This window comes from Phacochoerus africanus, chromosome 10, assembly GCF_016906955.1.
Source record: "Phacochoerus africanus isolate WHEZ1 chromosome 10, ROS_Pafr_v1, whole genome shotgun sequence".
NCBI lineage: Eukaryota > Metazoa > Chordata > Mammalia > Artiodactyla > Suidae > Phacochoerus > Phacochoerus africanus.
In genome coordinates this window covers 68,442,877-68,470,395 of record NC_062553.1, presented here as the reverse complement: position 1 = coordinate 68,470,395, position 27,519 = coordinate 68,442,877, and the positions used below count along the sequence as shown (strand labels likewise).

Here is a 27,519-nt window from a genome sequence, read left to right as displayed (position 1 = left end):
CCTGGCTCTCTATGGCCTGGAAGAGAGAGAGTAGGAACCCTCAAAGTATTCCTGTAATGTGTTGTATAGGAACAGATTGTTTTTTTAATAGTAGTTTATGCCTGCAAACAGAAAAATGTAATTTATCGTGTCAGATACATGGGTTCCACTGGTGAAAGCCTGGAAGAAAGGAAGTGAGGAAAGGAGTATTTTTAAATAGACTGAATGTGAGGATAAATGTAGAGGTAGATAATAGAAATCTTGAGACATACACAAAAGTTATTATTTAAAAAAAAATTTGGTGACTTTTTAGGGCCGCACCTGCACTATATGGAAGTTCCTAAACTAGGGGTCAAATCAGAGCTGTAGCTGTGGGCTTATACCGCAGCCGCAGCAACATGGGATCTGAGCTGAGTCTGTGACCTACACCACAGCTCACTGCAACCCCAGATCCTCAACCCACTTAGGCCAGGGATTGAACCTGCATCCTCATGGATCCTAGTCGGATGTGCCACCGCTGAGCCACAATGAGAACTCCAAAAGCTATTATTTTTAAAAATCCTTTTCTCCTACACACTTGGGCAAGTCATTACTAGATAAGTGCAGGTTGGGGGAAACATTTTCTTATTTTGAAGAAAATATCCAATTACATTTAGATAATTGATTAATTTGAATTAAATGGGCATTATTTACTCTTAGAAGTTCTGTCTGCTATAGGCAGCACCCATTGGTTAAGCATTTAAAATGTTTGCTGACAGTGCATACTGCTTCCTCAGTTACCTTTCCTGATTACATCATAGCTCAACTAGGAGTGCAGCAAATGAGTCATGATCATTCTCTCCCGCTCTTGTTGCTTGGATACATTAGGTAGCATTTGTGCTAAAATGACTTGCACTCATCATTTTCATCTAGCACTCATCATTTTTCTAAAGAGGAATAACTTTAGTTATTTATCTATCACTCATTATTTTTTTCTAAAGAGGAATAACTTTAGTCTATAGTGGTGCCTGCCTCCACTCTTCACTGAATCCGAACTTGCTAAGGCCACTTTCTAATAGTCAAAGCCAGTGACTTCTTTTCAGTCTGACTCTTGATCTCTTGTCTACATTTGACACTTCATATTCATTTTGGGCTTACATGTTTGTTAGGGGAGTAGTTGCATACAGTTTTCTTAAAGTGAGATATAAATGTGTAAAATCAATTTTAGTAGAATATAACAATTGAGTTATAAGAAATAAAAAATAATGGGCTTTTCCCAAATACCAAAAATACAAAATATGATCTCACCCAACTCTTTCCTCTTGTAATCCATCTTTTCAGAGTAGTTTTTTCCTATGATATAGACCAAATTAGATTATTTCATTCCTTATACACAAATGGATTGGTGGAACTGCCATTGTGGCTCGACAAGTTAAGAACCCCACACAGTGTCTGTGAGGATGCAGGTTCAGTCGCTGGCCTCGCTCAGTGGATTAAGGATCCCACGTTGCCATGAGCTGCAGCTTGGATCCTGCATTGCTGCAGCTGTGGTATAGGCTGGCAGCTGCAGCTCCGGTTCAACTCATAGCCTGGGAACTTCCATATGCTGCAGGTGCAGCCCTAAAAAGAAAATTAAAAAAAAAAAAAAAAGGTGTGATTAAAACAAGGTTGGTGATAAACTCTAAGTCTCCACAGAGTAGCATTTGATAACCTGCAGTACTTGGCATTTACCTGTCTTTCTAGACTTTCTGCCCAGCACTTAGCCCCTCTAGTCTTAGTGGCCCTTTTGCTATTTCCTCAAACACCTAAAGTATTTAATTCATTCTTTCTTGTCATAAATGCTATCTGCCTTTTTTTTTAGGCCCCACTATTTCTCTCAGAGAAACAGAATCCTACTCAATCTTCAAAATTCAATGAAATGAGAATTTCTGTATGTCCTTCTTCTGTTCTTTACACCTAATTATACTTTTCTCCATGAATCCACAGCCTCTGCTGGCTGAGATTACCTACCAAGCAGTATTGACATTCACTGCATTAGAGTTTGTTTCATAAACATGTTAGTGTATGAGAAACACCAGTGGCTGGAGGTGGGGAGGGCATTGCTAGGAGAAAAAAAAAATTTAAAAAAAGCATATTCTTAGAGAAGTAACCCCAGATCTATTGAATCATAATTTCTGTGGATAATGGATAATGTCCAGAATTATGTTTTTCCTTCATTGAGTTTCAACATTGTTTCTGATATTTTACCACAGGTACTGTATAAAAATAACAGAAATAAAAGAAAACCTCATTGACTCATCCTGATTTCATCACTAGTCTCGTTTATTCCTGAAATATTTTAATTTTTGTTCACAAACATTTAATTATTACATGTTTAAAATTTCATTGATATATTTTATATTCCATGCTCTGATTAATTTATATGTTGGATATTTTCCATGTTAGCTGTAGTCTTTTTCCTTCTAACTCTCCCACCTCATATGTCACTCTCTCAATCACCACATAATGTATAAGGCTACTGTGCATCATTGCACACCATTCTCCATTTTTTGATTCTGTGTATATGTCTATACACATACAGGTTCTAAATATTTTAGAATAGTTTGTTTTATAGAAAAATTGAGAGGATAGTACAGAGTTCCCATATACTCTAAACTCAGTTTTCCCTATTAATATTTTATATTAGTATTGGTACATTTGTTAAAATTACTGAACCACTATAGATGCATTATTAACATTCATATTTCCTTAGTTTTTACCTAATGTCCTTCTAGAATCCCATTCATGATATCATAATGCATTTAACTGTCACATCTCTCTAGGTGGCTCTTGGATCTGACAGTTTTTCACACTTTGATGGTTTTTGATTACCTTGACAGTTTTGAAAAGCACTGATAATGTATTTTATAGAATTTCCCTCACAATGACATTTATCTCATGTTTTTCTCATGATTAAATAGGAATTATAGGTTTGAAGGAGGACCTACAGAAACAAAGTGCCATTCTCATCACATCCTATTGAAAGTATCTACTCTTAGTTTATCATTTTAAAATGGACTTTAATCACTTGACGGGACTATCCATCATACAGTGGTTCTTTTCCCCCCTTTTCATACTGTACTCTTTGGAAGGAAGTTACTTTGCAGAGCCCACACTTAAGGAGTAGGGTGTTAGGCCCCAGCTCCTTGAAGATGAAGTGGTCAGCTGTAGAAATGATTTGGAATTCTTCTTCATGAGAGAGTTGGCTCTTCTTTCTTATTTATTTGTTTGTTTATATCAAGATGGACTCATGAGTATCTTATACTTTGGGTTAAATTCAGTACTAGCTCATTTATTTTGTTGCTCAGATTGTTTCAGCTTTGGCCACTGGCAGCTCTTGAAGTTGTTTCCTTTAACATACCTCCTGACCTTTTGGTGGGGCGGGGAAGTTTAACTTTTTGGCACTAAGAGATGCCTCAGGCTCACCTTGCCCCAATCCTACAATCAGCCTTTTCTCTAAGGAGCCCTGGTTATTGAAGAATGGTGTTAGGAACCAAGATCTGAGCCCAGGTGTGCTCATTGTTCCTGGGGGAAGGAGAAGAGCAGAGTATGGCTTCTAAGCCCTCTTAGCTGAGTCACACATACATCTACAAATAGTTCTCTCCATAGCCTTGTCTATTTACATTAGGCTAAATATGCGTTCATACTGATGTCTCCAACTCTAATCCATTACCATAGGCTCCATTCTAGCTTTCTCCTTTGTTTGTAATCATCCACTTCTAGGGGTTTTTTGAATCATTCATTTAAATGCAGCATCATATTTTTTTTTTTTGTCTCTGAAGCCATGCTTGGATTCAGTTATTTCATCCATCATACACAAACATCAGCTGAATAAATTCAGCATCCCAAGAGAAATCAGTGAACTCAGACTAATGAAGTGTAGGACTTTGCAGCCTGATTGTAATATGGGAGAATGCCAGTGTGTTAGCATGACAGGTGGTATTCCAGGTGACTAAGATGGCATCATATTTTTTTGCTTTTTTTGTTTTGTTTTGTTTTCAGGATATTTCTTAGAACTATATTTCAGTTCATCTGAAATAAATGGTTATAAATCATATTTTAATCGATACAATCTATTCCACGTTAGAGATAGATTCCAAGAAGAGACCAACCTCAGATGTGTTTAACAATAAGAGTGATGTTATGGGAAAGCATAAGTAGGATTAGCCACGGCATTGGTTTTATTCAGTAGCTTCACATCCATAAAGAAACTGGTTTGTTTCTGTCCACACTTATCTTCCATCATGCCTGCTTATTCTAAGGATGGCCACCTTTCAAGTTTCCAGGGTGGCTCTCAGTTACTCCCAAGACTACATGATGCCTCATCGACATCTGGGACAGTTTGTCAGAAGCATCTTAAAGAGGCAGAAAACTTCTTTCCCAGAAGTTGCCAGGAAAACTCCATGTGTCTCATTGATTTGCATCAGTAGCATGACTGTCCTTGTGATCATTGTGGCCAGGTGGTGATATTACACTGATTAGCTGAGGTTGCATTAACGTGACAGACACTAGCCACATGTGACTATTTACATTTAATACAATTATATTTTTTTTAAGTCACACTAGCCACATTTCAAGTAATCAGTAACTTATTGGCACCCGTATTGCACATTTCCATCACTGCAGAAAGTTCTGTTTCATAGCACTGAGAAAGCTTCAATTATATAGACATCTCATGCTTAAAAACAGGGTAGAATTAGCTGTCACCATCTTTCAAAGAGCATGGACTATTGGCATGGATCAAGGGGGTAGAGATAGGAAAAATTGCCAAATAAAAATAAAGTTGTTCCTAGAAAAATGGAAATGAATATTAAAGAAGTAATCACAAGGTCTATTACAAGTCTGCAATAGGTTTTTCAGTCATTATTTCTTAGTGCTGCATGTTGTAATTAATCCACAGTCTCAAACACATGCCCTTACATTCTTGTATTGTTTTTCCCTGGAGAATGAATTCCTTGGAATAAAATGTGGGGCCGTAAAATACATATTTTAATTTCCATAGAGACTATATAATTACTCTCTTTAGAGTTTAATTCCCATTTCAGCGAGTAATATATGAGAAGAGCCCTTTACCTATACTGCTGACAGCAATGGGGAAGTTTGGTGTAGTGGTTAAAGACCCACTCTCTGGAGCCAGGCTGCTTGGGTTCACATTCTAGCTTTTGACTCTGTGGCTTTGAGCAAATTACTAAAACTCCCCTGTTCCTCAGATTAACCAGGTGTAAATAGGTACTACTTTTATCATTCCCAAGTCATATACTTGTTATGAAGAATAAGTGAGTTAATGTGTGTGGAACATGAAAATAGCACTTAGCACATCATCAGTGCTTGATAAATGTCAGCTACTATTAAGGGAAGTGGGTATGAGCACCCCTTCTGATCTTTACTGATATATGCAAAGTATTACCTAATTTTTAATTTAATGTGTAGTTCTTTATTACCAGGTTAGACATATTTCTGTATGGTTATTGTCCAGTTAGATTTATTTTGCTAGGAACTTCCTATTTATATCTCAAGCAATATTTCTATTGAGTTGATTGTCATTTTTTATTTGTAGAAATACATTAAAATCTGCCCCTAAAAGTTGAACTTTTTTTTCCAATCTGTGGACAGGCTTTTGACTATGTCTTTCACCAACAGTCTATTGTCTTGTCTTACTGCAAATGCTTTGGAACTTTCATGTTGAATAATTAATAGACCCAACACCAGCAGTGATCATGGGCATCTTTTTTTTTTTAATAGTTATTTCCCCAATACATTTTTTTTCCTACTGTACAGCATGGTGACCCAGTTACACATACATGTACATATTTTATATCATTCTTATTTTAATAAAAATGGCTTAAGCAATCCATTTCTTAGAATCTTTTCCAGTTGGACTTTGGTGAAGACTATCATACTTAGTTTTCATTTATTACTATATTTTTTAGCAAATTATTTAAGAAAGACTATCAAATTTTATGAAATGCCATTTAGGATGCAAGGATTAGATTAGTTTTTAAAAATTTGCCATGTTGATCTAATGGTTCATTTTGATAATCTACCATTAACTGTCTTTGCAGTCACAGGATTACTTTTTTTAGAGGTCATACTCCATTGTTCTTTTGACACATAGCTAATTTTCAGATTGCTAGAAAAATTTGCTGTCATAAATGAGATTAGTCAAAGGTGAGAGTTAGGCATAGCTTAGTTATGCTATTTTTATGCTTTCCTCGTTAGAATTGCTTAAATAGCATTAGTATTATTCTTCAAAAGATAAAAAATTGCTTTTATGCCACTCCCTGATCTATGTGCTTTACTCTTAAGATATTCAATCCTCATGATATTCCTTATAAGTTAGACACTGTAATTATCACCCCTATTTCAAAACTGAGAAGATGTGGAAATAAATAAAACAAGACTATTCTCCAAGTCCATTATTTTCTTTGTGTGAAACTGGGTCACCATGATGTACAGTAGAAAAAAAAATGTATTGAGGAAATAAAAAAATGATTATTATGATTAAAAAGACAAATATTAAATGCAATAAAAGTTTTTCTGTAAAAGAAAAAATAAAAATAAAAATAAAACAATATGTGTCCAAAAGACAAGCAGTCAAGGAAAAGTCAGACATGCACCTCAGGCAGTTAGAAGCCAGAAGCTTACACTTAACCACCTCTCTGTGCTGTGTTTGCTAGACCCAGCTGCTTATCCTCTTCCCAGTTTTTCCCAAAGAAAGTGTCCATTGGAGTTGTCTACTTTGTTCATTTACTCATTTGTTAATTGATTCATTCAACACACGTTTGTGGAATGCCTGCCATGTGCCCCTCTCTGTTCTAGGCACCGGGGATATGGCAGTGAACCAGGCAGACAAGGCCCTGCTCTCAAAGGTAGGGAGGGATAACAAACAAGTAACTGCATAATATGCAAGGTGAAACAGTAACTAGGGTTAGGAGAGTGGGATTGAAAGGGTAGTGGTAACTGCTGTTTCATATAGGGTCAACTGGGAAGCTGATAGACTGAGACTTCTACAGATTGCTGAAGGCAGTGTACTGGTGAACCTTCCGGAGATCTTGTAGGGTGACCACAGGACGAGGTTTGCTTGGCCAGTGTCCTGCTGTTGTCTTGATGTAACTCTTAGAGCATGCCCCATTGCTCTCCAATATAAAGAATGTAGCCCATCTATCGCTGGGGGAAGGCTGCTCCCAGCAGAAGGAAATGAGACTGTGAATGGTGGTGGGGTGGGTTCGGTGAACCGCTTTGGTTGGAGTAGAGAACATTTGAAGAAAATGTGTATCCCTTTGGGTATCTTTATTACTTATAGTAGGATAAGAAATTCATTTTTGTCAGCATTAAATATTTACGCTAACACACATCCAGCAGTTTCTTTAAAATCATAAATATTGGATGTTTAGATTTGTTGAGGGAAAAAGCTTTCTTTAGACCCAAGGACTTAGTTCTCTTATTTATTTGTTTATTATTTCTCCATTCCTTTTTCTCTTTCTGGAATTAATATTATTTGCACTTTAGCTTTCCATTTCCATCTCATTGTTTTATCTGATTTTTTTTCAAAGAAACATTTCTTTAACTTGATATTCCAGCACCGATTCAGTTCTCAATTATTATTATCCCTTCCATTTGCCTAGAGAATGATTTGATTCCAAAATAAAGATTTTTTTTCAGTCTTTCTGTGTTCTGACTTAAAATTTTTAAATGTTCTTGAAATTGTTTGTGTGCAAATTCTCTCTCACGTTCAGCAGTTTTGTTTTTCTCTGAGTTGCCTGTGCTGGTTGTTTTATTTTGGATTTCTCTTTCTGATCATGGGGCTTCTTAGATGAATTGACCTTACCCACCATCATTTGCGTACTCATATCCCAGTTCATGTTTTGCAAGCAGCCGAGTCTGTGAGCATCTCTCTAGCAGCAGCACCCCTGCGGGGTAGGAATAGGGAACAAGAGTCCCCGCCACTGCGGGTTAGTGCTGTGCTCATCTGTAAGTTGTGAGCTTTTGCTGAGGCACTGAAACCCTTTTGTTCCTAGATCTCTGTGGTGATAAATACTAGTATTTCTTAGTCTCAAGCACAGGGGTCAGTACATCCCTCCTATGCAAACTCCCCTATAATTTCACTGGGATGCTGAAATGTCCCCCACAATTTGCCTCTTGCATGTATCATCAATTTCGTCTTTCCTCATCATCCATTTCTTCCAGAATACGAGTACTCCTGATGGATGAAATTGCTTTACCTTTGCTTTATCTTTTGGAGGCTGTTTCTAAAGTAGCCCCCAATGATCTCTACCTCTTGGTAACTATGCCCTTATGTAATCTGCCTACCCTCTTCCCTGAATGGGTGCCTGGACTTAGTGACTTACTTTTAATGGACAGAATGGGACAAAAGTCATGGAGGTGACTTCTAAGGTTAGGAAGGACAGTGACTTCCATCTTGCTCGCACTCTTTCTCTGGCTCCTCTTGCTTGCCTGTTCTGATGAAGCAAGGTGACAAGTTGTAAGCTGCCTAGAGAGAGCACCAAGGAATTGGGGTGGGTGGTCGGGAGGACTTCAGGCCAACAGCCCATAAGAAACTGGATCTTCTTAACCACCATGTTAGGAAGCAGCTCCTTGCCTGCTCTGCTGCCAGATGAAAACCACATCTGGTATTGACCTTGATTGCAATCTTGAGAGAGTGGGAGTCAGAAGATACAGCTAAACCAAACCCAGTTCCTGACCCACAGAAACTGTAAGATAAATGTTGTCCTTTTAACCAACTGAGTTATGAGATAATTTGTCTGTAGCCGCAGATAACATACCATTGTTGGCATCATATTTTATCTCTGTCGTCTTCTGCCCCAGAACGCCTATGCTCCTGGTAGATGGAGTTTTCCTGTTCTCAGTCACTTATCCACATCTCTCTGCCTTTATATATGAAATTCCTTTTTACTTCTGCCACATTTTTTCCCCTATCTGGTAAGCCATAAACATAAATTGAGATCCAGTCAATTACTTCCTCCTTCCTGACTCATCCTCTGATCCTGTAAGCAAATGTTATGATGCACATTTATGACTCACATCTAATATGTGCTTTTATTCTGCTTTTCACACAGATTAACAGGCATTTTCCTTGGCCAAGACTGTATCCTCAGCACCTAGTAGGGTGACTAGCACATTATAGATGAAAGACTGAATTTTCTTGATCTAACTTGAACCCCCTCTTCTCATAGTTTTTTCCATGTCTTATATCCTCTGGCTGGACAACTTCACTTGATCCTGAGTTAAAGTGGAGCTACTGAGAAATAACCACAGTTGCCTTTCTCCAGCAATACTGCTGATGATTTTATTTTTATTGATGACAACTCATATTTTGTTTTGAAAACTTTCATGTTGAATGCTTGAAACTGTATTGCTTTCTACTCATAACTTTTTTTCTCTTACTTAAGATTATCTCTGCACCCCTACAGTCCCTAAGTTTGTTTTTTCCTCCTTAGCTGCTTCAAAGCAACTTCTTTAGAGGCTGACTTCCCTGCTGCCCAGCAATTCTAGAAAGAAACCATTCATTTCTTCAAATTGCCTTATTTATTTCAACGTGGGCAGCAAGTATATGAAGAATATAAAATGTCAAGAATAAACTCCTCTGGCTTGTTACATGTTGCCTACAGATTCTTGAAAGAATAGTAAATACAAGCATGCTTTTTGTTATGAAAGTAAATATTCCACATTTTCACTGAATGATGTTTTTAAGTCTTTACATTATATATATAGACAATTCTTTAGAAAAAGAATCAAATACACAAGAATGCTGCTTTTCTGACTTTGCTAAACAAAAATACATTTTGAATTGAAGTATGCGTGTGTGCTCAGGTTCATAACCTTTGTGTCCTGTGGCTTCCATATTGCTACAAAAATGCTGTAACAACTCTACAAACTTAGGGATCTATAATAATTTTGTTTCCCCTCTAGAGGCTATCGGAAATTCTGCTAATCTGAACTGGGCGTGGTGGGGCTCACCAAAGCACCTCTGAACAACCATCAGGTGGCTTTGCTATTACTGACTGGGCTTTCTCAAGTGTCTGGGGCTCCAGTGAAGACAACTGAACCTAGTCAACTCTGCCTCCAGGTGTCTCTAACAAGTCTCATCCTCCAGAAGTCTATCTGGGGCATAGGTATGTTCTCGTGATAAAGCAGAAGGACAAGAGGGAGTTAAAGTCACAAAGCCTCAGGTCCTAGAACACCATCACTTCCTGTGGACAAAAAGTCACCAGCACAGCCTAGATTCAGGGGGTAGAGAAAGTCTCCATCTCTCTGAGAGAGAACCTACAAGTTCATATCGCAAGGGCATAGATACAGGGAGGGATGAAGAATTGAAACCACTTTTTTTTTTGCATTCTATTATAGTATGTTTAATTTTCAATGGATTTAAAACAAACTATAAACTCAGGTTGTGAAATATTTGATTATATGGCAATCAATGTTTCTGGAGAAACAAATTTTTAGATCATTAGCTTTTGTTACTTTACGTGTAGGGAGCAAACCTTTAGAGATATTTTAATTATTCAAAGATTCCTAATATTAAAAAAAATTTGTGATCCTACTGAGATAAGGTAAATGCTAAAAACATTAAAAAAAACTCAGCCATTATGAAAAGTGAAAAATAAAATCAAGGTAATAGATCTATCTAACACTTCCCAGAGTTTCCTTGTGTCTCTTTCTTCTTGTTTTGTTTTGTGGTAATAACACTATGAGATCTACCCTCTTAAGACATTTCGAAGTGCACACTACTACCATGGTATATAGGTTCTACGTTGTACAGCAGATCTCCAGAATTTATTCATCTGGCATAATCAAAACTTTACAACCGTTAAGTAACAACTCTTCATTTCCTCCACTCCCTAGCCCCTGGAAACCAGTATTGCCTTCTCTGCCTCTAAGAGTTTGACTATTTTAGATACCTCAATGTAAGTTGAATCATTCAGTATTTCTCTTTGTATGACTGAGATTTCACTTAGCCTAATATCCTCTAGGTCCATGCATGTTGTCACAAATGATAGGACTGCATTTTGGGGAAAGGCTGAATACTCCTCCGTGATGTGTATATATTTATATACATATAAGCTAGAGGCTAGTGAAATATTTATATTTGCTGAAGCCCACCTATCTGCCCACCATTGCTGGAGTAGCAAAGCATGGTTTCTGCCTCTCCTCCACCTTCCAAATCTCATGTAACTGCCTTTCACTGTCCAGGGTGAAATAAATTTCTTGGTTTCCAGCCCTTGTGATGAGGGAGAGTGTAGACATGGGTGGACATGGTGCTAATCTATTACCAGGAAAACTGATATAATGGTTGAGTAGGAGCCATGCTACTCGGGTTCTGATGCTGGTTCCACCTCCTGCCAGTTGTGTGCACTTTGGCAGGCACCTGACTTCTCTGTGACTTGGTTATGCTGGCTATGAAGTGTAGGTAGTCTTCCTGCCTCACAGAAATGTTAATAGTTAGTGTCCATGGACTATGTATAACAATGCCTGGCATACAGTGAAGCTCAGTGCATTAAGGAATTATTACTGAAATCAAAATGTAGGATACAGATTTATCAAAATCTAAAGAAAATGATTAGGCCTCAAGTAATCTATTTGTAACTGTGTAGTACCTGAGATTTTTTTCAGGTGTTCCTTCCCCCAAGAGTCATACTAATTCAGCATCTCCAGGTGTACTGGACATTTAGGTGGCATATTCTAGCAGCTAGTTTAGGTTGAATTACCATTACTGTTAGATACGGGAGGTATCACTATCTGAAGACTCAGGGTAATACTCTTATCATGAATGTTTGCATGTGTCCAAACTCATTAAATTGTACCCATTGTAATCTGTGAAATTCTTTGTGTATCAATTACACATAAATCAATAAAGCTGTTGAAAAATAATTTTTTTTAAAGGAGGAAAAAAGATAGATAGGAATTGAAGAATGTCAGTGTCTTAGTGTAAATTTAAATCTGGTATTGATTCCATGTGAGGTAGGAGGTAGACGTGCCCCTGGGCTGGGAACAGCTGGAACTTGTTAGGCCAAGGAAACTGGGCCTTGTTTCTGACAACTCAAGGTAAAGTTAGTTGAAGGAGCTGAGCTCAGCTGGAGTAGAGAGATAAGATTGTTGGAAGAAGGAGGAGGCAGAGGCTGGAGATTGCAGGTGGAGTTTGTTGATCAACAGAGTGGTCTCGAGCCCTGAGCAGGCAAAACTCGGGCTCCCCCATTGCAGGCGAGTGCTTGGTTTTTTTATAGACAGGGGCATTTTGTTGAGCCATGTAATCTGTGGCTTTAGGGCTTATCTTTGTCTTTGGGAACTCATCCATTTCATGGGCCTGTTTGATAAGTGTCCTTTTAGGCCTTGTTTCATTTATCACCTAAGAAAGATGACCACTTTAGTCACTCCTGGGGTCAAGGAGCTCTCCCCAATTACATATGTGCAGTAAGACTCTAGGGGTCAGAAAGGGAGTGAGTGACAGGCCATAATAAGTCCTGACACCATCCCAGCATCCTTTGCTTTGGAATCCATCTTTGTCAAAAGATGCACACACATATTGGGGAGGGTCCTATGTCCAGTCAGGTGTGAGAATTAAACAGGATAATTGGGAGTTCCCGTTGTGGCTCAGTGGTTAATGAATCCGACTAGGAACCATGAGGTTTTGCTTCGACTGTGCTGAGGCAGCAGCATATCTGCACATCTTCATATGTGCAGTAAGACTCAGGGCCATGTCAAACCAAGTCAGTTCCTCAGCTCAGTTTCACAACCCAGCTTGCGGGGAACTTGCCCACATTCCTGTTACTGGTCTACTAAAATGATAAAATCATATTAATCAGACCCGGTGAGCAGAGTACCAGAGGGTAGGAAATAATTCCTATGAAGATTCAGGAACTTCCCATCTTGATGTTTCCAGAGGAACAAGTCATGAGTGGTTATTCACTCCAAAGGGAAGGCCTGTTGCTTTATCTTGCTCCCTTCATCTAAGAGGCACAGCACTTGTTGGGCTCATTTGGCTTCTACAAACAATATTTACTAATTGATGTTTTTCTAAATAACCCCTGATACTGCTAAATTTTAGAGACGCCTAGAGCAAGAGAAGGTTTTGCAGCAAATTTAGGCTGTAGTGTGAGCTGCTCTGCCACTTGGGTCTTAAGTTGTAGAAATCCAAGTGCACTTACAAGCTCTATAACAGGGGTAATGAATGAAAATTCGGTTAACTCTCAGGTGAGGAAAACAGCCAATCCTAAAGGATTTTACAGAAAATACATATTCTCTTATGAAAATGGCAAAATGCCTTTTCAAAAACAGTTTCTAGCTTGCTACTGTGCCTAGATTGAGACAGAATTGCTGACAATGGAAAAAACAAATGACCACATGACCTGATGTGTCTCTTCTGCTCTGGGTATTATTTGATCCATCAAACTTGATGGTTGAATTGGTACATATATGATCAGACTTGAGTAGGTCCTGAAACTACAAGTAAGTTATACAAATAGGCTCACCTCCTATCACATCTCTTCTTTCTGAATCACCACCTCTCCACCTACCCACACCCCAGGCTTCTTTTTTTTTTTGTCTTTTGTCTTTTTGTTGTTGTTGTTGCTATTTCTTGGGCCGCTCCCGCGGCATATGGAGGTTCCCAGGCTAGGGGTTGAATCGGAGCTGCAGTTGCCAGCCTACACCACAGCCACAGCAACGCGGGATCCGAGCCGCGTCTGCAACCTACACCACAGCTCACGGCAACGCCGGATCGTTAACCCACTGAGCAAGGGCAGGGACCGAACCCGCAACCTCATGGTTCCTAGTCGGATTCGTTAACCACTGCGCCACGACGGGAACTCCAGCCCAGGCTTCTTAAAGGATTCCTCATGACACACTAAATGGTTCCATGGGATGTGATGACACCAGCCAAAAGAAGACAGGAGTGGCTCTAAGGGGCATCTGGAGAAGGAAATTGATGAGTGTATCTAGTTGTGTCATTTGTTGTGAGAGATTACCAAATACATGGATATATAATAATTAACTATCAAAGGCTCATGGGCCAATATTGGACGGCTGTTTAGGGTCTGAGGAAGAAGTATACAGATCAAGCCATTTAAAGGAGCACAGGTTGTAAGGTTATATAGCTCATGCAGATACCCACCAATGGGAGTCTCTCAATACTCAGATGTATAATATGGTCTGTTCCAGCCATATTTCCCAAACTACCTCAGCCTCTTTCCCAAACTACCCTATGGTTAGTTAATTTGTTTATCAACAAAGTATTATTCAATGACATAAGTCTTTTCTTCTCTAGAGATCTGGTTAACACCATTGCAATAAGGTTTCTTTCTTACAAAAAGACACTAACTATGAAATACTTTTTGTCATCACTACTATTCAAATACTTATTTATTATTCATGTATACATCTTTTCATAGTATACTTTCATTGTATGTATTTATGAATACATATTTTCATAGTATATTACCCATTATGCTCCAGAAATGTTAGAGGAAATGAAGGAAAGCAATCACATGGTACCTAATGGATTCACCAATCTTTGCATGGAATCTGTCATTCAGAAATAATAGGCTTTATGGAAGAGTAGACTTTCTCCTTGAGAGATAACAACTTTTAGAATGAGGCCACGCCTAAAATTACTCTATTTTCTCTGAAACACAACTATCAGATGCTGTTTTTTTCCCCATAACAGAATACACAAGCCCTTATACCAGAGGGTAAGAGTAGCAGCAACTCTTTTCTTTAGCACTCTTAACAATCCAATTGCAAAACTTTTCCATTCCAGCCCTCCATCTTTAGGCTTTTTTGATTCCTAAAGAAAAGTGCCACCACCAGGGGACACAAAAATGGCTCTCAATATGAACAGATGGGTGAGATCCCACTTAACTACTTTGGGGCCATTGTATCATTGAACCAAGAGGCAAAGAATATTACTGTACCAGTTGAAGTTATTTATCAAGTTATTAAGGGAGGGTGTTGTTTTATATAATAAAGGTGTGTCTAGATCCTAGAGGATTTTCTCGATAATTCCATGTTCAGTGAGAAAACCAAATAGCAACCAAGTACAGATAGGACACCAAGAATGAAGGTTTGGGTCAGTCAACTTGGTAAAGAACACAACCAGTAAACAAACACCCCTGCTGAGATCAAGCAAACAGTGAATAAGTAGTGAAAAAAGTTATAAATACCAATTCTGGTGTCTAATGACCAGGTGCATAAATGAAGGGTATATCAACTACAAGAAATTTCTTCTTTTTTTTTTTAAGGTAATATATTTGTGTACGTGTATGTTTGTTTATATACATACACTATTTTCTTTTCACCTTCCACTTCTTCTACCAGTATATTATATAAAGTGTGGTGACAGTGTCTAAATTTAGAATTAGTCTTCATATTACTGAATATCAAAGGGAATTTGTGACAATTCGAAGAGGCATGAGCAACACAGAGGCAGATGCAGTGATTAACAAGTTTCCTATATTTCAGGAGAGGGTAAACACATGGTCATTTCCATGAGAAAGACGCTCACCAATTTAGAGAGAAGACTGATGTTAATCTTGCAGTTTGTGAGTAAATATGCATAGAAAGATGTGTAAGAATGCTGGGTAACCAAAGGAATAGACTATCCCACAGGCTTTATCAACTTAACAGTATTCCCAAATCCTTCAGGGCATTTCTTTCTGTCTTACCCTGCCAGCAGAGTCCCATGTTAGACACCAAAGAGCTACTCAATTGATGTTTGGAAGGGAGAAGAGAGGTACAAGCAATAATATTGCTCCTCTGGCAGCAAAAAGAGGCAGCATGGACTTTGGCAGGCTCTGGGCATTCTTGCAAGTCACATACCCTGTGATAGGGAGCTGTGGTCACTTTTTCTTACATGTCCTGGTTTTCTGAAAGTTGGAGTGAACCTGAGATCTAGCAGTAGCTTTCCATGACTTTGATTCCTCCAGTTCTCCCAATAATTTTGCAAGCACCTAACAATCTGTACTAAATTTCTTCTTCCTTAAAATCAAAAGATCTCTGTTTTTTTGGGGTTTTTTTTTGTCTTTTCTAGGGCCACTCCCTCAGCATATGGAGGTTCCCAGGCTAGGGGTAGAATTGGAGCTGTAGTCACTGGCCTACGCCAGAGCCACAGCAACGCGGGATCCGAGCCACGTCTGTGACCCACACCACAGCTCATGGCAATGCTGGATCCTTAACCCACTGAGCAAGACCGGGGATCGAACCCACAACCTCATGGTTCCTAGTTAGATTTGTTAACCACTGCGCCATGACAGGAACTCCGATCTCTGGTTTTCTAATTGAAACCTTACTGGTCTGATGATACCCATAAGCTACAGTGATTCTTCAGTATGAACTTTCTACTAAGTAAAATCAATTATATTCTTCTTCCATGTTGACTATTCGGTTCCTACAGAAAGATAAATGTGGAGTATGGCATATTTTAATTCATATAGAAGTTCTGATATTTGCAGAGGTAATTTATATAGTTCTGCCTTATTGTGTTCACATAAAAATATAAAATGTCTATGGAGTAACCAAAAAATTTGATATTTTAGTAGATAACACATTTTAAAACTGCAATTAATAACAAAAGGTAATTAAAATGTTCTAGTATATTTCAAAATTGGTGCTTGTGCAATCCTGAAAATGTTGATCTACAAATATTATTTCTCTTAGGTTTTTGAGTCATATTTTAAAGTCTCTGTTGCACTTTGATATTAATGGGGCTTAAGTTTCTCATATCCTGAAGTGACCTATGAAAGTTGAGTTAATATCATGTTTAAATAGTCAATATTTCTCTGTGTGTTTTAAGTCTAAAAGCTAAAGCTAGTCATCACGACATTGGTGATCGTGAAAGTGAAATATTGTGTTTTATATTAGTCTGTTGTTTCTTTTGCATTACTGTTGTCTAGTAATTGTATATGTTCCATCTAAGACAATGGTTGATCTAACAAGTCTTCTACGCTTTGCTATTTGCTAGCATTCTCTTTGAGAAAATTAAACGTGTTTTTCTCTTTTGTCTTAGGACATTGTTTACTTACAGTGAAAGGAACCCATGTACAGGATATATAGTTCCAAATATTTAGACCCATTGCAGTGTACTTCATTCCAGATATTGGGACTAAAAATAAAAATACTAATGGGGAGTTCCTGTTGTGGCTCAGCAGGTTACTAACCTGACTAGTATCCATGAGGATTTGGCTCAATCCCTGGCCTTGCTCAGTGGGGTAAGGTTCTGGTGTTGCTGAGCTGTGTTGTAGGTTGCAGACATGATTTGGATCTGGCATTGCTGTGGTGTCAGCCAACGGCTGAAGTTCTGATTTGATCCCTAGCCCAGGAACTTCCATATGGTGCAGGTGTGGCCCTAAAAAAAAAAAAAAAAAAAAAACCCTCAAAAAACTAATGTAGTGTAAAAAGAAGTTATATTAGCTTTTCCAAAGTTTAGGTAGCAACCTTTCATGCTTTATTTCTTCTCAACTGAAAGAATTTTACTAATTAAAAAAGAAATAAGTCTTATGGAATATATCCAGCTTTCAAGAGCAAGCCCTAGGAAAAAGGACTAGAGAAGGACAAGCTGTTTTTTATATCTTGATAACCTGTAGAAGCATTTAATAGCCTCTATATATTCTTCTTATTTTTATATTTATATCTCATATGAGCAAAGGGAGGGAGATAATTCAGGCTAAGAAATATTACCTTACTCTAATTTTACCAAAAAATATTAGGGCTATCATTTCACATTATGTCAAGCTTATAATGTAGGCAGTTTTTCATTAATCGTGGCAGTAAGACTAATCCCTTTGTTCCTTTCTTAAACCAGAAATGCATTTTGTTCTACCTCCAGGTGGGTGAGTGGGTATAATTATTGTTCTGTAGCTGTACATTCCTTTTGTGAAAGGATGGAGGACTTTCTTTGCAGAAACACTGATTCAATTACAGTTTTTAAAAAATTAATGATGGTCTTCATTCCCACATTAGGTTGACTTTTTACACTGCCAAGGACAAAGGGAAGTCTTTCACTGATTAAGAGGAAAATAAATCAGTAAGTTTTATTGTGCAACAGCTTAACTATACCATTACCTGCAGAATGTACTAGTAGTAGGAAGAAAAAAAGGAATTTAAAAAAATTAAACAAATGGATCAGTTTTGTGACAGCATATTTTAAATTGATTTGAAAACCTAACCCATGAGTCTAACATGTATGAAGGCTACAACAAATAGGAAAAACATATACTGAGCTTTTAGAGGAACCTGTCTCTGTCCCAAGTCCTTAGTGCTTGAAGTTTAAGCAACCGTTAATATCACACATTGCCAAGACATTATGAGTGCTCTTACTTTTGTCATATACATATACAGCTTTCCTTTCCCAAAAGTTTCACTCAGAATTTTCCCCAATTTAATCTGGCAACTGAATTTTAAACAAATAATAATTTTGAAAACCTTAGTCAGATTACACCAGGATACCAGCTGTTTATGACACCTCTCACTGCCATAAAATAATAAGAAACTTAGAAACAGGTATCTGACTGTAACAAAGTTCTTCCACCAGGCAGCAACTTAGCCATCATCTCTTTTTCTAATTGTTCAGTGAACATAACACCACCACCACCATAGGACCAGAGAACAAATTGTCTTTAACAGCAGTTAAGATGTTATAAAGAGGTCCTACTGAACAGCACAGAGAGTTATAGCCAATCTCTTGGGATAGAAGATGATGGAGAATAACATGAGAAAAAGAATGTGTGTGTGTATATGTATGTATAGATACACATATATATGCATACACAAACATAAAACTTGTGTTTTTTATCATGAAACTATGATAAAAAAATTTTAAATTTTAGAAGTTTAAAGAAAGAAGGAAAAAAAGATGATATAAAATAACCCAAATGTTTGGGTAAAAACTCAGCCTATTATTGGGACACCAGGATGTGATGGCATCATTCTTTGACCCATGATGCAGGAAAAAAACTGGTCCTTGAGCTCCAATTCAGTTTAATTCCATAGCAAGGTTCATCTTTATCAAAACAAATGAAACTCTAAAAATTCAGCGAAATAATTCAAATTAAAACATTAACAGGAAGCACAGAGGGCCCCAAACAAGTTGAAACCAAATAGGCCCACACCAAGACATATTTTAATAGAAATGGCAAAAGTTAAAGATAAGAGGATTTTAAGGGCAGCAAGAGAAAAATAGCCTTAGGGGGGTTCCCTCATAACCATCAGCTGATTTCTCTACAGAAACACTACAGGCCAGAGGAGACTGGCAAGGTATAGTCAGAGTTCTAAAAGGGAAAAAAACTGTAGCCTAGAATACTCTACCCAGCAAGAATATCATTAAAAACAGGAGAACTTGGAACTATATCTAGTCACTTATGATGGAACATGATGGAGGATAATATGAGAAAAAGAATGTATATATGTATATGTGATTGGGTCACTTTGAGAGAACACTGTAAACCAACTATAATGGAAAAAATTAAAATCATTTTAAAAGATAGAAATAATTTCTCCAACAAACAAAAACCAAAAGAATACAGCAATGCTAAACCCATTCTAAAAGAAATACTGAACGATCTCCTTTAAATAAAAAAGAAGTGAGAATAATAGGATAGAGGAAATAGACAATTCAGAAATTTATATGGAATCATAAAAGACCCAGAATTGCAAAAACAGATATACAGACCAATGTAACAGAATAGAAAACCCAGAAATAAACCCATGGTTTATTAATAATGGTCAATTAATCTTCAGCAAAGGAGGTAAGAATATAAAATGGGAGAAAGACAAGGTCTCTTCAGCAAGTGGTGCTGGGAAAACTGGACAGTTGCATGTAAATCAATGAGTACCCTCACACCATGCACAAAAATAAACTCAAAATGACTTAAAGACTTAAACATAAGATGAGACACCATAAAACTCCTAGAAGAGAACATAGGCAAAACACTTTGTGACATCAACCATACAAATGTTTTCTTAGGTCCATCTCCCAATGCAATAGAAATAAAAACAAAAATAAACCAATGAGACTTAATCAAACTTAAAAGTTTTGTACAGCAAAGGAAATCATAAAAAATTTTGTGGGAGAAAATGGTTGCAAATAATGCAACTAAGAAGGGCTTAATATACAAAATATACAAACAACCCATACAACTCAACAGCAAGAAAAAGAAACAACCCAATTGAAAAGTGGGCAGAAGATCTGAGTAGACATTTCTCCAAAGAAGACATAAGGATGGCCAACAGGCACATAAAAAAATCCTTAACAGCACAAATTATTAGAGAAATGCAAATAAGAACTACAATGAGGGAATGCCTCATACCAGTAAGAATGGCCATCATTAATAAGTCTACAAATAAATGCTGGGGAGGTTGTGGAGAAAGAGAACTTCCTACACTGTTGGTGGGAATGTAAATTGGTACAACCACTATGGAAAGCAGTAAAGAGGTACCTCAGAAACTAAATATAGAACTTACTGCATGATTGAGCAATCCCATTCCTGGGCATCTATCTGGATAAAACTTTCATTAAAAAAGATGCATGGGAGGGGAAAGTTATTTCTACCTGGAGTATGGGTAGATGTTAGACTGGCCTCCAATGGAAAGCAGCTTGATGTCAGATTTTAGTTGCCAGACCAGCAGGCTGTAGCTAAGAAAGCACCAAATCCTAGCCACTAGACCACCAGGGAACTCCTTAATTTTGTTTTTTTACTTATTAGTCTTTTTTCAGAATTGTCAGTTTATGAATGAAGCATGGCTTGTGTTGAACAAGACAAGCTGGGTCAAGCATTTGAAGATGTCTTTGAAATACTGAGGCAGCATTCAACTGGACATCTTCCGTACTCCTCAGATTGCAAAAACTACCTGGCTTTCATCAACCACTGTTCTCATGTCAGAGGAAATCCCAGTAGCTATGGTGTGCTGCCCACAGAGGAACTGGTCTATCATTGGAGAACTGTAATAAACAGTGCTACAGACCTCTATTTTGAAGGAAATATTAATCAGTGTCTGCAGAACATCCCTGAAAACCAGCTGGTAAAACCTACTGTTCTTCAGCAAAAGGGAGGAAAGGCAGGAAGAATCTCTGACTGAATACCTTCGTGAATCCCCATGCAATCCAGAGATGGCATCGTGTATTCAATGGATAGACCAGAACAAAGGCATCTTTCAGTTTGTATCGAAAAACAAAGAAAAACTTGCCCAAATTTGGGAGGAAAAGAAAAGGCAACCGGAAGACCATGACTTACCAGAAAATGGCCAGAGCATTGAGGAATTATGGAAGAACTGGGGAAATCATCAAAATCTGGAGAAAATTAACTTACCAGTTCAGTGAGGCCTTTCTCCAAAGACTTTGTCCATCATATTTCTTAGAAAAAGAGTTCTTCTACTCATAGTATGCTCAACCTGATCAAGGATATCCAGCTTAAATGACTGGAATGCAAATTATAATTGTGCATATGCCAATTACCACGAGCTAAGTCATGCTGATTGCTAAATATACTCTTACATTTCATAATTTTGCAGCATCAGAAATACCTGCAAATCTTAGGGTTTTTTTTCTGAAAGCAAATGCTGCAGGAAAAAAAAAAGAAAAACGACTTCATTATTGCTCTCTTTTATGAAGAAGGGTATAATCTATACTAACTTGGTGAGAAATTTTGCCAGTGAGCAAATTTAAAATGATCAAGTCCCATTTGGAAATATAGATGAATGTCCTGCCTCTAACTATTGTCTATGCAATACTTCTAGATTAATAATACCAGTAGAGAGGATTTGATTTATATATTGGGTTAAACATTATTTTACTGTCATATACTCGTACACAAAAATCACTCTAATGTATATCCAACAGCTTTAGCAACAAAACATAAAATGATTACCTGTGATACTGTTCATGCTAAATTACATTCATGGCTTTAAAAACTTCAGGGGCTAGGGAGTTCCGTCGTGGCGCAGTGGTTAACGAATCTGACTAGGAACCATGAGGTTGCGGGTTTGATCCCTGGCCTTGCTTAGTGGGTTAAGGATCTGGTGTTGCCATGAGCTGTGGTGTGGGTTGCAGACGTGGCTCGGATACTGTGTTGCTGTGGCTCTGGTGTAGGCTAGTGGCTACAGCTCCGATTAGACCCGTAGCCTGGGAACCTCCATATGCCACGGGAGCTGCTCAAGAAAAGGCAAAAAGACAAACAAAAAAACAAAACAAAACAAAAAAAACCCCAAAAAACTTCAGGGGCTAAAATTTGAACTACCATATGATCTGGCAATTCCATTCCTGGGTATATATCCAAAGAAAGTGAAAACACTAGTTTGAAAAGATATATGCATCCCAGTGTTCATAGCACCATTATTTGTAATAGCCAAGATATGGAAGCTACTTAAGTGTCAATCAACAGATGAATGGATAAAGAAAATGTGGTATAAATAGAATGTTACTCAGCCATAAAAAAAAATGAAATTTTGCCATTTGCAGCAACATGGATGGACCTGGAGGCTTAGTGAAATAAATCCGACAGAGAAAGACAAATACGGTATGTTATCATTTATAGGTGGAATCTAAAAATTGAAACAAAAAAATGAATATACCAAAATAGACTCTAAGATACAGAGAACAAACTAGTTACCAATGGGGAGAAGGAAGGGGGGAGGGGCAAGATAGGTTTAGGGGATTAAAGAGGTACAGACTACTATGTATAAATAAGATACAAGGATGTAATGTATAGCATAGGAAGTATAGCCAATATTTATAAATTGCTTTAAAGGAAGTGTAATCTATAAAAATATGTAATACATCTGAAACTAATATAATATTGTGAATCAACTATATTTCTATAAATAAAAATTAAAAAAAAAGATACATGTATTCCTATGGTCATCATAGCACTATTCACAACAGTCAAGACATGGAAAAAACTAAATGTCCATTGACGGATGGATTAAGAAGATGTGGTTCATACACACAATGGAATACTACTCAGCCATAAAAAAGAACAAAATAATGCCATTTGCAGCAACATGGATGGAACTAGAGATTCTCATACTAAGTGAAGTGTGTCAGAAAAAGAAAGACAGATACCATATGATAACACTTATATCTGGAATCTAACATATGGCACAAGTGAACCTAGCTACAGAAAAGAAACAAACCAATGGACACAGAGAACAGACGTCGTTGCCAAAGGGGAGGGGGATGGAGTGGGATGGACTGGGAGTTTTGGGTTAATAGATGAAAACTATTGCATTTGGAGTGGATAAACAATGAGCTTCTGCTGTATAGCACAGGGAACTATATCCAATAACTTGTGATGGAACATAGTGGAGAATAATGTGAAAAAAAGAATGTATATATTTGTATAACTGGGTCACTTTGCTGTGTACAGCAGAAATTGACATAACATTGTAAATCAACTGTAATAATTTTTAACAGTCCAGAAATTTTATTTTTTCTAAGCTTGTTCACAGGTTGACAAATACAGTGATCGTGTATTGAAATACAGTGATTATTCTCAAACCACTAATACTTTAGAAAGCCAGCCAGTTTGCTAGATCTATTGCTAATGATGAGCTTATATAAAACGGGGCATATATGACATTATTGTTCCAGCCAGACTAACATTCTGGTTCTAGAACCGTGTATAGTATACATTTTCAAAATTTTTATTTAATTTTTTTTTACTTTTTAAGTAACTCCAAGCCTACAGAAATGTTACAACTAACACAATAATACAAATGATACAAATAACTGCCATATAGTTTTTACTCAGATTCCTCAAATGCTAACATTTTGCCACATCTATTATTATCTTTCCATATACATAGTATTTTCTGAACTTTTGGGGGGTAAGTTATTGATACAAGTCCCTATGTTCCTAGGTACCTTAGTATGCACTCCCCATAAAATAAAGGCACTCTCCTAGAGAAGCACAATACAATAATCAAAATCAAGGTATTATTGACAAAATACTGTATCTATAGGTATTATTCAAATATCACACCTCCCAACACCGTCCTTTAGATCTAAAGATTTTCTCTGGTTGTGTCTTTATATCTTCCCTTCATATCATTCATAACCTTGACTTTCTGAAAAGTATTACAGAATATTACTCCACTCAGGTTTGTTTAATGTTTCCTGAGGATTAGTTACATTCTGCCTTTTTGGCAGAAGTACCATACGAGTGACATTGTACCCAGGACAGCACATAAGGGAGTACACACTGTGGACTGTATTATCACAGGTGAGGTGGACTGCACTTGTCAGGTTTCTCCATGGTGAAGTTTCTCTTTGCCCTTTGCTCTTAAAAATATATTCTGGGAGATGCTCTGAGATCATGTAAATACCTATTTCTCACTGTAGTAGGACAAATTGTGACTCTGCAAAGATTCGTTTGGGACCCGTGAGTGTGATCTTACCTGGAAAAGGAGGCTTTTGTAGATATTGTTAAAGATCTCCCAATGAGATCATCCCAGATTTAGGATGGGCCCTAAAGCCAATAATAGGTGACCTCCTAAGAGAAAGGCAGAGGAAGGCTTAGACTCAGGCATACAGAGAAGGCAGCAATGGGAAGACTGAGACAGAGACTGGAGTTACACTGCAGCAGGCCAGGTGTGCTTGGACCACCAGGAATTGGCAAGAAGCAAGGAAGGATCCTCTCCTAGAACTTTCAGCGGGAGCATGGTCTTGCTTTGCTTGCATCTTGATTCCAGACTTCTGGCCTCTAGAACTGTGAATCAATTTATTTTAAGCCACTAAATTCATGGGAATATGTTAACTTAACCGCAGTCCTAGACAACTGATACAGTCATTAAACCTTCACTCACCAGGTTTACCTTCATTGATGATTGGTGCCTGAGTCAGTTATTACAATGGTGGTTGCCAAATAGTGAGTTTTTAATTCTGCAGTGTCTTCTATATTTACTAATTAGCAATCTATTATAAGGAAATTTTTACTTATTTCAGTATAGACTTATAGATTCTTCTATTTTTCAGTGAGTTATGTGTTTCTTTTTACAGTTTTATTTAGGTGCAATAAAATTATAGGCAATAAAATTCATCCACTTTAAGTGTACATTTTAATGCATTAGACAATGGCTTATATTCATGTAACTGTCATGACAGTAAATATATACAACATTTTTGTCATGCCAAAAGGTTATTTTGTGCTTTTTTTTTTCAGTAAATTTCCTCTCCCAAGCCCTAGCCTAAGCAACTATGATTTTCTATTTATTTGGTTTTATTAAAATTTCATATAAATAAAATCCAACAGTATATGTTTAAGACTTGACTTCTTTCACTTAGCTTAATGTTTTCGAGGTTCATTGATGCTTTGCATATATCAATAGTTGGTTACCGTTTATTAGTGAGTAGCATTTCAAAGTATGGATATTCCAGATTTGTTTGTACATTCACCAGGTAAAGGCCATTTGAGTAGTTTTCACTTCTTAGCTATTTTGAATAATGTTGCCATAAACATTCATGAGCGAGTCTTTGTGTGGTCGAATGGTTACATTTCTCTTGCATAAATATCCAGGGATGGGAATGTTGAGTCACATGTTGAGTGTGTATTTAACTTTTGATATAATGTCAATGTTTTTGCAAGTGACAGATCTGTTGTGTATTCCTGCCAGTAATGCGTGAGAGTTCCAGTTCCTACGCACCCTCATCAACACTTTACTCTGGTCAATCTTTTTAATTTCATTTAGTGGAACATTTGAGCAGAGCAGTACCTCTTAAACTTTTTTTTTTTTGTCATTTTTGTCTACCCCCTACCCTGAGCCATATTAGACATTGTTTTCTTAATCACCCACCATGAAATTTTAATACTGTCCCTTAGGTATTGTGTATGTCTGTCAATTATACCTATGTATATGTATTTAAGTTTTATACATAAAAAGAGAAGTATTTTTTCACCTCCCCCAGAGACTAATTTTTTACCCCCTTGGAGGTGATATCACTCCCATTGAGAGTGCATGTTACAGAGGTATGTATAGAATTTAGTGTTTTTTTTTTTCATAAAACTTGGGATTCTGAACATCTTTTCATGTGTTTATTGGCTATTATATACCTTCTTTTAAAAACATCCAAATTTTTTGCCAATTTATTTGTGATTCTTTGTATTCTTGAGTTGTAAAAATTTATATATTTTCTTAATATGGGCCCTTTTTAAAATATGTTTTGCAAATATTTTCTCCTAGCTTGTGGCTTCTTTTTCTTAATTGTGTATTTTAAAGAGCAAAAGGGTTTTTTTTTTTATTTTGATGAAGCTAATTTTTTGATGAAACTAATTTTATTTCTTTTATGATTTGTGCTTCTTGTGCTATATTTAAGAAATATTTACACAAATTATTTTTAGTGGAAGTTATGTAGTTTCGGCTCATATGTTTAGGCCTGTGCTCAACTTTGGTCTACTTTTTGCATATGGTGTGAGGTAAGGGTCTAGGTAAATTTTTTTCCCCTAGAGATATCCAGTTGTCCTGTATAATTTATTCAAAAGATTATCCTTTCCTGATTGAATTACCTTGGATACTTTGTCTAAAATAAATTGACCAAATAAGTATGGGTCTATTTCTGCACTACTGTGTTCTATTGATCTATATTCTGTGCTTAAACCATAACATTGTCTTAATTATTGTAGCTTTACAATAAATCTTAAAACCAAGTTTAAGTGCTACAAACTTGTTCATTTAAAAAAAAAAAGTTTGTCTCTTCTAGGCCTTTTGCTTTTCCATATACATTAAAAGCTTATCATTTTCTTCAAAAAAAGTGTGCTAATATTTGTTGGGATTGTGTTGCATCTACAGATCAATTTGAAGAGAATTAAAATCTTAATAGTTTTCCAATTCATGAATGTAGAAAATGGTGTTCATTGCTACGTAAATTTTTAAAACTGGGAATAAAGAGAATTTCATCTGCATGATAACAGACATCTAGCAAATCATAAACTGCTATCATAGTTAATGGTAAAATGATTGAAAACTGTACCCTTAAATAAGGAACAGGCAAAGCCCTCGCTTACACTGTTTTAATGGCGTACTACAGGTACGGCCATTGCACAAAAGACATACAGATCCAGGACTAAAACTGTCTTTATTCCCATAGAAAAATGATCATGTTCATAGAAAATGCTATATATATGAAAAGCCGCTATAAATAATAATTTGGCAAGTCTTAGAATATAATAAGGTCAATTTACAAATGTCAACTGTATTTCTATATATTGGCAATGGACAACTTTAATAAAATTTTAAAAACGGATTTGCAGTGAATCAAGAAATGAAATACATAGGAAGACATTTAGGAAAAGATGTGTAAAACTCATACACTTAAAAGCACAAAACATTACTGATATTAAAGAATACTTATAAATATGCAAGTACTATTTTCAGTATTTTTGCTCATAGGGTGAAATTTCTCTTTCTGGAGATAATTTTAGTACAGTCTTAGGCTCCTTTTTCTCTCATTCTTTTTTCAAAGCTGTTTTCCCCCTTCTCCCGGATCCACTTTACTCCCCACAAAGGATTAGGGTGGGAATGGGG

General features: G+C 36.9%; 1 protein-coding gene and 1 pseudogene across 1 annotated transcript in view; one reads left to right on the top strand and one right to left on the bottom strand.

Annotated features, from left to right (window-relative positions):
• The window catches only part of NPFFR2 (neuropeptide FF receptor 2), a 68,753-nt gene that overhangs the window by 26,417 nt on the left and 14,817 nt on the right, over positions 1-27,519 (bottom strand). The window lies entirely within an intron of this gene.
• LOC125138180 (transcription factor Spi-C-like) lies at positions 20,588-21,484 on the top strand (annotated as a pseudogene).